Source organism: Schistocerca nitens, chromosome 9 (genome assembly GCF_023898315.1).
Source record: "Schistocerca nitens isolate TAMUIC-IGC-003100 chromosome 9, iqSchNite1.1, whole genome shotgun sequence".
Lineage (NCBI taxonomy): Eukaryota > Metazoa > Arthropoda > Insecta > Orthoptera > Acrididae > Schistocerca > Schistocerca nitens.
In genome coordinates, this window is record NC_064622.1 from 30,136,716 (window position 1) to 30,146,704 (window position 9,989).

A 9,989-nucleotide genomic window follows, 5' to 3' on the forward strand; every position below is an offset into this window, starting at 1 on the left:
TTTTTTTATATAATTGTCATTCTTGGCGTTACAGCGGGTTTAAATGATTGTTTTACCAAGTTTACCATCATCTGTCTCACCTGTTTGCTCATCACTTGCTTGTCCTTTTAATTTAACCTTTGCTGTTGTATTTGCTATTTTACTGTACGTTTTAAATTTTTTTTATATAATTGCCATTCTTAGCGTTACAGCCCTTTTAAATGGTTGTGCTACCAAGTTACCCATCATTTTGTCTCACCCGTCTGCTGATCAGTTGCCTGTCTTTTAAATTAATCTTGGTATTGCATTACTGTTTTGCAGTATGGTTCTTAAATTTTTTTATAATTGCTGTTCTTGGCGTTAAACAGCTTCAACTGTGACTGTGGTTACTTGGCTTAAAATTCTAATTGGGATCACACTGGATTGTTTTTAAAACATTATTTGCTGTGTCTGTATTTTATGCTCATTTGGTACACTGTAACGCACTGAAAGCACTATTAACTACACAGTTTCTTATTCCCTCATTAATAATGTGTGATATCTTTATTTATTGCTGAGCCTGGAACTACCGTTTCAAAATAAATGTGTGTAATTGCAAAAGGGAACCAATAGTAACCGATTACGGCCCCGTCCACAACAATAGTAACAGAGTCCTGTCTTCCTTGACTACCAGGTCTCAGCTGCTCTCAGTCATTAAGCGAAGGCCACTGCGTTGGCCGTAGTGAGATGTAGTGCCTGGAATTTGGTACTGTCGGCCCTGTGTTGAAATTGTGAATTCTCTGAGGAATTGCGAAATGGTATATGGCATGGGTCTTGATCCGTTGTGCTTACCAGAATGACGCGATCATCCAGTGATTGCCACGACAATATTCTCCTGACCATAACGTAGTAGCAGGATGTCTGACGTTTCACGCCGTAGCCGCCAAAGCTCATCTGTACAATGGAGCATGAAACGCAAGTCATCTGAAAAGGCAACCTGCCGCCACTCAGTGGACGCAGTACTGAAACGCCAATTCCAACCTTCATCGCCACTGAACAGCACAACGATGGGTGGATGAACCAGGCACCTCCCGCGGATGCCCATACCCAGCTACGTTCGCTGAAGAGTCATTGACGAGACGGTGTTGGTAGCAGTTTCGTTCATGTGGCCAGTTAGTTGTTCAATAGCTTGACGTCTATTCGCCCGCAAAGATCTCCGGAGCTGTCGCTCACTCCTGTAACCTATGGTCCGTGATGCATCGAAGTTGTCTCGGCGTCAGTTTTGGACAGTTCCAGTTTGCTGTACGCGGTATACCTTAACCTCGGCGGCACGCGAACTCTTTATACAGTTACCCGTTTCGGAAATACTTCCACTCTTAGTGTGATGGCCAATGACGATGCCCGCTTGGACGTAAGACAAATCGCTCCACAAAAACCACTTCACGGTTCCCCGTGTCCCCTCGACAGGCCTTATGCATCGTCCAATGCGAGTGCTGCCATTTGCCTTCTATCAGTGATTGTTGCACATTGATGTTGAACATCATATTAATGTGACTGGGCGTGTAAATTAAATGGGAGATACTCAGAAACGTGCTAACACTCTTCCTTGAAAAGTGGTGGAAGAGCTAAAACATAGAAAAATCAATATAAAAATGATAAATTGAAAATTACAATGAATGTTATCGAGTTGAGTGTCGAAGGATTCCGTTCGATCGGAGGATAAGGAACGGACACTGGGCGTTGTTGAGGTGAAGTATTTCAAGACTAATCGATTTAGTCTTATCAGTGTTTTATTTAGTTGATACTAATTTTTACCAAAGAGAACTAGTTATCAGATCTGAAATATTTTGACTTCGATCTTCAACTGCAGTAGGAGTACACCAGGCATTTCAAAAGCCTATTGGAAAATAATAGCAATATACTTAAGATGAGCAGTGCTCTCATGTCACGCTTCGCAGGACCAAATTATGGATGCTACTCCCCAGAAAACTTATTATGTCACTGACAATAACAGGTCGTTCTGACTTCCAATAGACATCAATAATCCCAGGACTAAATTCCCAAAGAGACAGCAAACACCATAATTTCAAGCCCATTATAAAGGCTGATAAAGCAAATGTAAGTAGAAAGTTTGGTACAGAAAGGGCCGACACAGGCATGCTATTCTTCACAGTACCGAAAATTGTGGTTAGAGTACGTAATACAGTTCACATTTCGCTGACCACGTGCTTCCATACATGCATAATAATGAAAGGATATTTGACTGTGTTCTGGAAAGTATTATAAATGTCACGTTATATCATTTTATTCTCATTCACATCGATGTCTTGTTTTGGATTTTACGCTTCGGAATATGATTGTGTTGTGAAGATGCTTTGCAAATAAAGAAGCGAAACGCGTGTAGGCAATAAACAAACTGTCTTCCATTAGTTACATAGACGAAACATACATCCGTCAACCTGAAAAAAATGTTTGAGTGTCAAAGAATAAGAAGATGCATGGAAAGTGGTTGTAACTCATTCATAGAGATCCAAATGATGAACTAGCCTACGTCCCTATACGATACATCAACGATTTGGTTCCTAAAATTTAAAAAACGCCTTTTCGAGAGGGTGTGGCGAGTGCAGCTATTGAAGTTCGTCGCAGTTTATAACACGCTAATTATGAATCAGACTGTTTCATATATAACTATATATGACGGTAGTATCTGTTCCCGTAAGAACAATTACCGTCGATGAGCATGCAGCTTTGCTCGAAATGAAATGATAATTAAATAGACACCCTAGCTGCAAGCAGGCGTTGATACACTTGATTGGGGACATGTTGAAAATGTGTGCCCCGACTGGGACTCGAACCCGGGATCTCCTGCTTACATGGCAGACGCTCTATCCATCTGAGCCACCGCGGGCACAGAGGATAGTGCGTCTGCAGGGACTTATCCCTTGTACGCTCCCCGTGAGATCCACATTCCCAACATGTCCACAACACTACATTCGTAGTGCGCCTAATAGATGTCTGCCCATCATACTCATTACTCGTGGCAGATTAATCTACCAAGTCCCGTACGAGTTCGGGCATAGCGTGTGCGTTCGCACAAGAAGGTCAAAGGCCGGGAACCCATATTTTTAGCTATATATGACGGTAGTATCTGTTCCCGAAAGAACAGTTACCGTCGATGACCATGCAGCTTTGCTCGAAATGAAATGATAATTAAATAGACACCCTAGCTGCAAGCAGGCGTTGATACACTTGATTGGGGACATGTTGAAAATGTGTGCCCCGACTGGGACTCGAACCCGGGATCTCCTGCTTACATGGCAGACGCTCTATCCATCTGAGCCACCGTGGGCACAGAGAATAGTGCGTCTGCAGGGACTTATCCCTTGCACGCTCCCCGTGAGATCCACATTCCCAACATGTCCACAACACTACATTCGTAGTGCGCCTAATAGATGATTGCCCATCATACTCATTACTCTTGGCAGATTAATCTACCAAGTCCCGTACGAGTTCGGGCATAGCGTGTGCGTTCCTCTGTGTCCGCGGTGGCTCAGATGGATAGAGCGTCTGCCATGTAAGCAGGAGATACCGGGTTCGAGTCCCGGTCGGGGCACACATTTTCAACATGTCCCCAATCAAGTGTATCAACGCCTGCTTGCAGCTAGGGTGTCTATTTAATTATCATTTCATTTCGAGCAAAGCTGCATGGTCATCGACGGTAACTGTTCTTTCGGGAACAGATACTACCGTCATATATAGCTAAAAATATGGGTTCCCGGCCTTTGACCTTCTTGTGCGAACGCACACGCTATGCCCGAACTCGTACGGGACTTGGTAGATTAATCTGCCACGAGTAATGAGTATGATGGGCAGACATCTATTAGGCGCACTACGAATGTAGTGTTGTGGACATGTTGGGAATGTGGATCTCACGGGGAGCGTACAAGGGATAAGTCCCTGCAGACGCACTATCCTCTGTGCCCGCGGTGGCTCAGATGGATAGAGCGTCTGCCATGTAAGCAGGAGATCCCGGGTTCGAGTCCCGGTCGGGGCACACATTTTCAACATGTCCCCAATCAAGTGTATCAACGCCTGCTTGCAGCTAGGGTGTCTATTTAATTATCATTTCATTTCGAGCAAAGCTGCATGGTCATCGACGGTAACTGTTCTTTCGGGAACAGATACTACCGTCATATATAGCTAAAAATATGGGTTCCCGGCCTTTGACCTTCTTGTGCGAACGCACACGCTATGCCCGAACTCGTACGGGACTTGGTAGATTAATCTGCCACGAGTAATGAGTATGATGGGCAGACATCTATTAGGCGCACTACGAATGTAGTGTTGTGGACATGTTGGGAATGTGGATCTCACGGGGAGCGTACAAGGGATAAGTCCCTGCAGACGCACTATCCTCTGTGCCCGCGGTGGCTCAGATGGATAGAGCGTCTGCCATGTAAGCAGGAGATCCCGGGTTCGAGTCCCGGTCGGGGCACACATTTTCAACATGTCCCCAATCAAGTGTATCAACGCCTGCTTGCAGCTAGGGTGTCTATTTAATTATCATTTGTTTCATATATAGTGGTATAGTAGAAAAATGTTATGCTGAGGTGTTTCATCTCTGTCTCTTATTGTTAAAGATTCGACCGCAGACAAATACTTGCTGCAAGCAACAGTATAAAGACGATTGCTGCTAATTTCATTCGCAGTAATTTACACTACTGGCCATTAAAATTGCTACACCAAGAAGAAATGCAAATGATAAACAAGTATTCATTCGACAAGTATATTATACTAGAACTGACATGTGATTACATTTTCACGCAATTTGGGTGCATAGATCCTGAGAAAACAGAACCCAGAACAACCACCTCTGGCCGTAATAACGGCCGCGATACGCCTGGGCATTGAGTCAAACAGAATTAGGATGGCGCGTACAGGTACAGCTGCCCATGCAGCTTCAACACGATACCACAGTTCATCAAGAGTAGCGACTGGTGTATTGTTTCGAGCCAGTTACTCGGCCACTATTGACCTGACGTTTTCAATTGGTGAGAGATCTGGAGAAAGTGCTGGCCAGGACAGCAGTCGAACATTTTTTGTGTCCAGAAATGCCCGTACAGTACCTGCAACATGCGGTCGTGCATTATCCTGCTGAAATGTAGGGTTTCGAAGGCATCGAACGAATGGTAGGGGCCCGCATCTCGTGGTCGTGCGGTAGCGTTCTCGCTTCCCACGCCCGGGTTCCCGGGTTCGATTCCCGGCGGGGTCAGGGATTTTCTCTGCCTCGTGATGGCTGGGTGTTGTGTGCTGTCCTTAGGTTAGTTAGGTTTAAGTAGTTCTAAGTTCTAGGGGACTTATGACCACAGCAGTTGAGTCCCATAGTGCTCAGAGCCATTTGAACCATTTGAAGGGTAGGGCCACGGGTCATAACACATCTTAAATGTAACGTCCACCGTTCAAAGTGCCGCCAATGCGAACAAGAGGTGACCGAGACGTGTAACCAATGACACCCCATACCATTACGCCGGGTGATACGCCAGTATGGCGATGACGAATACACGCTTCCAATGTGCTTTCACCGCGATGTCGCCAAACACGGATGCGACCATCATGATGCTGTAAACAGAACCAGGATTCATCCGAAAAAATGACGTTTTGCCATTCGTGCACCCATATTTGTTGTTGAGTACACCATCGCAGGCGCTCCTGTCTGTGATGCAGCGTCAAGGATAACCGCAGCCATGGTCTCCGAGCTGATTGTCCATGCTGCTGCAAACGTCGTCGAACTGTTCGTGCAGATGGTTGTTGTCTTGTAAACGTCCCCATCTGTTGACTCGGGGATCAAGACGTGGCTGCACTATCCGTTACAGCCTTGCCGATAAGATGCCTGTTATCTCGACTGCTTTTGATACGAGGCCGTTGGGATCCAGTGAGGCGTTCCGTATTACCCTCCTGAATCCACCGATTCCATATTCTGCTAACAGTCATTGGATCTCGTTCAACGGGAGCAGCAATGTCCTGGTACGATAAACCGCAATCGCCATAGGCTATAATCCGACCTTTATCAAAGTCGGAAACGTGATGGCAAGCACTTCTCCTCCTCACACGAGGCATCACAACAACGTTTCACCAGGCAACGCCGGTCAACTGCTGTTCGTGTATGAGAAATCGGTTGGAAACGTCCCTCATGTCAGCACGTTGTAGGTGTCGCCACCGGCGCCAACCTTCTGTGAATGCTCTGAAAAGCTAATGATTTGCGTATCACAGCATCTTCCTCCTGTCGGTTAAATTTCGCGTCTGTAGCACGTCATCTTCGCGGTGTAGCAATTTTCGTGGCCAGTAGAGTAAGATTCCTCTCTGACAACACAGTCGTCAGTCGCTACGTATCCAGAGAAATAATATTCTTTGGGACGACAAAAATATAAATGTCACTGTCAGTTGTTTCACGCACATCAGTTTGATCTTTCATTTCTTAAACATACGGATGTCATGAAATCGAATGTACTCATTACTTAGAAAGTGTGTTCTTTCGTGTAAATAATAACGAATATTTCAGGAAAATAGTTAACTTTGACGATTAACAAAATCTCAGAATGTGTTGTAAACACGAAGTGGATAAAAATGTATCATATCTTCGGACCCAGCAGTTTGTGAACCTACGACCTCTGGCACTGCAGACTTACCCTCTTGGCTATTACAACTCGTAGACACTCAGCGCTTTATTCCATATAATTCCAGCCGAGAGCGAAGCAGGCTGACTCCTTTGCCGAATGAAGTGGATATAAGCCTTAAATGCATGAAGTTTTGGAAGCTTTTGTCTTTCAGGCTACACAGAATTCCTTTCCATTGTTACTTAAAAGTTTTAAACGTCTTTCGATAGTTAGTATGTAAACCAATCGCCGTAACGTACGCGAAGTCACTAGTAATTTCAGCTAACACTCGCGTGATATCATTAAGCTGAGCCGACATTCTGAAATTTAATGATTTTTTAAACTATTAATGCAGAAAAAGTAATCATTTTGTGAGAATATTGACCGAAACAGTTTTTTTTATGTTACAATCATTCACCTCACTTGAAAATTCCTGGCAGATTAAAACTGTGTACCGGACCGAGACTCGAAATCGGGACCTTTGCATTTAGCGGGCAAGTGCTCTACATGTGCTCTAGAGTACTTTCCCGCGAAAGGCAAAGGTCCCGAGTTCGATTCTCGGTCCGACACAGAGTTTTCATCTGCCAGGAAGTTTCATATCAGCGCACACTCCGCTGCAGTGAGAAAATCTCATTCTATTCACCCCACTTTCTACTCGGATGAGTCCTGGTCAGTTTTCAGTAACACAATCTGTAAATCCGAATCTAAAACCACTAAAATGTGTAAAGTAACAAATTAGAGGTGTAAATAAATCACACCAAACCGAACGAGTGGGCCACACTGGAACCTAAACACCTCTCGGTACAGTTGCTGAAAATTCAGCGGGAGGATAGATCGGTAACAAGTCTGAGAAACTTACAGAATAGAAACTTCGGATAAAGAACGGAAAATGACGTCACTAACGAGGATATCCTATTGCATCGATCGATATGAATGATACAGAAAATGGCCCCGAGTTGGCCTCGGTTTTGGCTGAAACATTTGCGAAACTAGAGAAATGAATATTTGAAGATCGGTGTGTGACAGTTTGAAAAGTCACTAAGAGTATGAGTGATAACATTTTGACTACATATTGGAACTATCGCAAGATGAGTGCGATGTGGATCCCAAAATGCTCACCCAAGACCATAAACGGCACCGTGTTGAAGCGGCCTGGCGATTCCTCGAGCATTAAGTAGGGCAATTAATTTTTGGATTCAGTTGTCACTGGTGACGAAGCGGCGGTGACACTACACGACACCTGAAACTAAGAAAAAGCCTCGTTATTGTCTGGATTCGAATTCGCTGAAGCCTTGAAGATTCAAACAAACATGGTCTGCCGGCAAAGTGGTGGTCTGTGTGTTCTGGAAGAAAAGAAGTGTGTTGCTGTGCGCATTTGAGCCTGCAGGCACAGCTCGTTACTGTGAGACTTTTAGACAGCTACGTCTTGCAATTCAAAATCTAAGGACGGGAATACCGACGAAGGGAATGTGTTTTCATCACGGCAACGCTTATCCCCATACCCCTCATGTGACAGCCGATCTTCTGGGCAATTCGGATGGCACATCCTCATCCGTCCCCCCTACAGCGCAGACCTTGCACAGTGATCTTCAAGTGCTTCAAGAGTTGAAGTCAGACCTAGGTGCATCGCATTTCTAGCGCAACGTGGCAGGAGGGTTTTAAGGGTATACAAATAGTACTACAGCGCATGCAAGTGTGCAAACGGTGACTATGTCGAAAAATAGCTGTAAATCCAGCCTTTCCACCAATGTAACATTCACTGCCAATAAACGTGTGTTGTATGTGAAAAGCATTGAAGATGATATTTTAGACACAAAGAAGCTTCGTGCTGAAGTAATTCTATAAATACAGTGCTCACATCGAGAAGTTTTGTGCTGAAGCAATTAAACAGATCCAGTAGTCGCATCGATCTCGAATTTATTAAACGAGCTGTAAGTTCAATAGAATTGTATCATAATGCACAATACTTTGTGTATCACAGTATGAGATAGCAGGTGCCAAAATAAGTCATCCGAATGAGATTTAGGCGTTTTATGTCAATAAAACGCAAAAAGAAAAGAATTGTAGAAGCATAAAACTGTACCTAACTACATCAGGAGAAGCAATCTCCTTCATACAACCTTTAGAGTCATAATATTCTAGCAGGGTACGATAAAAAACTACAGTTTTAGTGTTGAAGTGTGTTCTTCTCAGCTTAGTAACTTATCAAGTTATTTGTGTACCCAATGGTTTATCACAGGAACAGTCCCCGATTGGCTGAAATATACTGGAGTTAAGTGGCTGATTAAGGAAATAGATACAGAAATGTCATCAAATTTCCACCCAGTTTCAAGTTTGAGTCCTTCCTAAATTTTAGGTTATTTACAAATGTCTTCTTACCCATATCATTACAAATAGTACATTGTCGAGGTCACAGGTTGCATATCTAAAGGGTTGTGATACTGACAGCACTATCTGCACATATTTCAAAATGTGGTGCTAGAGAAGAATGTTGAAGATTAGATGGGTACATCACTTAACGAATGAGGAGGTATTCAATAGGATTGGGGAGAAGAGAAGTTTGTGGCACAACTTGACTAGCTGAAGGGATCGGTTGGTAGAACATGTCCTGAGGCATCAAGGGATCACAAATTTAGCATTGCAGGGCAGCGTGGAGGGTAAGAATCGTAGAGGGAGACCAAGAGATGAATACACTAAGCAGATTCAGAAGGATGTAGGTTGCAGTAGGTACTGGAAGATGAAGGAGCTTGCACAGGATAGAGTAGCATGGAGAGCTGCATCAAACCAGTCTCTGGACTGAAGACCACAACAACAACAACAACAGCAACAACAATCTGCACATATAACGAGAATGTACTTAAATCATTAGACGATAGCTTAAAAGATACTCGTGTGTTCTGTGAAATCAGTGTAATAACAGTACCTTTCTAAAGTAATTTAAAATGAGAAATAAAATGAAATGAGCGAATGGCTTCGTTGGCCGGGAGGCATCATTCGGGGAAGTTCGGCCGTCAAGTGCCCGTTGGACACTATAGACCGGCAGCACACCCGTGGATATTTTGACTATCAAATACGCCGGGAGAAACTCAAGAATCACAAGTCTAATTTTATTCGACGCCACTTTGGGCGACTTCCACGCCTGTGATGAGGATGAAATGATGATGAGGACAACACCACCCAATCCACGAGCGAAGAAAATCTCCAACCCGGCCGGGAATCAAACCCAGGCCCGCTTGTATGGGAGCATCCTAAATATCTCAAAATGGTTGTAATTGTATCTGCTTGAGAGGAAACAACGTGTTGCTATCGAAAAGAATCCTGTGTTACGCTATAGATTTGAATCCCGTTGAGAACTGATTACATATGGTGCCCCACAAG

The 9,989-nt window shown here is 44.1% G+C and overlaps 2 non-coding genes across 2 annotated transcripts; both read left to right on the top strand.

Moving 5' to 3' along the window:
* The first annotated feature begins 3,937 nt into the window (after nt 1–3,937).
* Nucleotides 3,938–4,012, top strand: Trnat-ugu (transfer RNA threonine (anticodon UGU)). The gene has a single exon. It is a non-coding gene; the product is annotated as a tRNA-Thr (tRNA).
* A 366-nt stretch (nt 4,013–4,378) lies between these two features.
* On the top strand, nt 4,379–4,453 carry Trnat-ugu (transfer RNA threonine (anticodon UGU)). Its single transcript has one exon. It is a non-coding gene; the product is annotated as a tRNA-Thr (tRNA).
* The last annotated feature ends 5,536 nt before the right edge of the window (nt 4,454–9,989 follow it).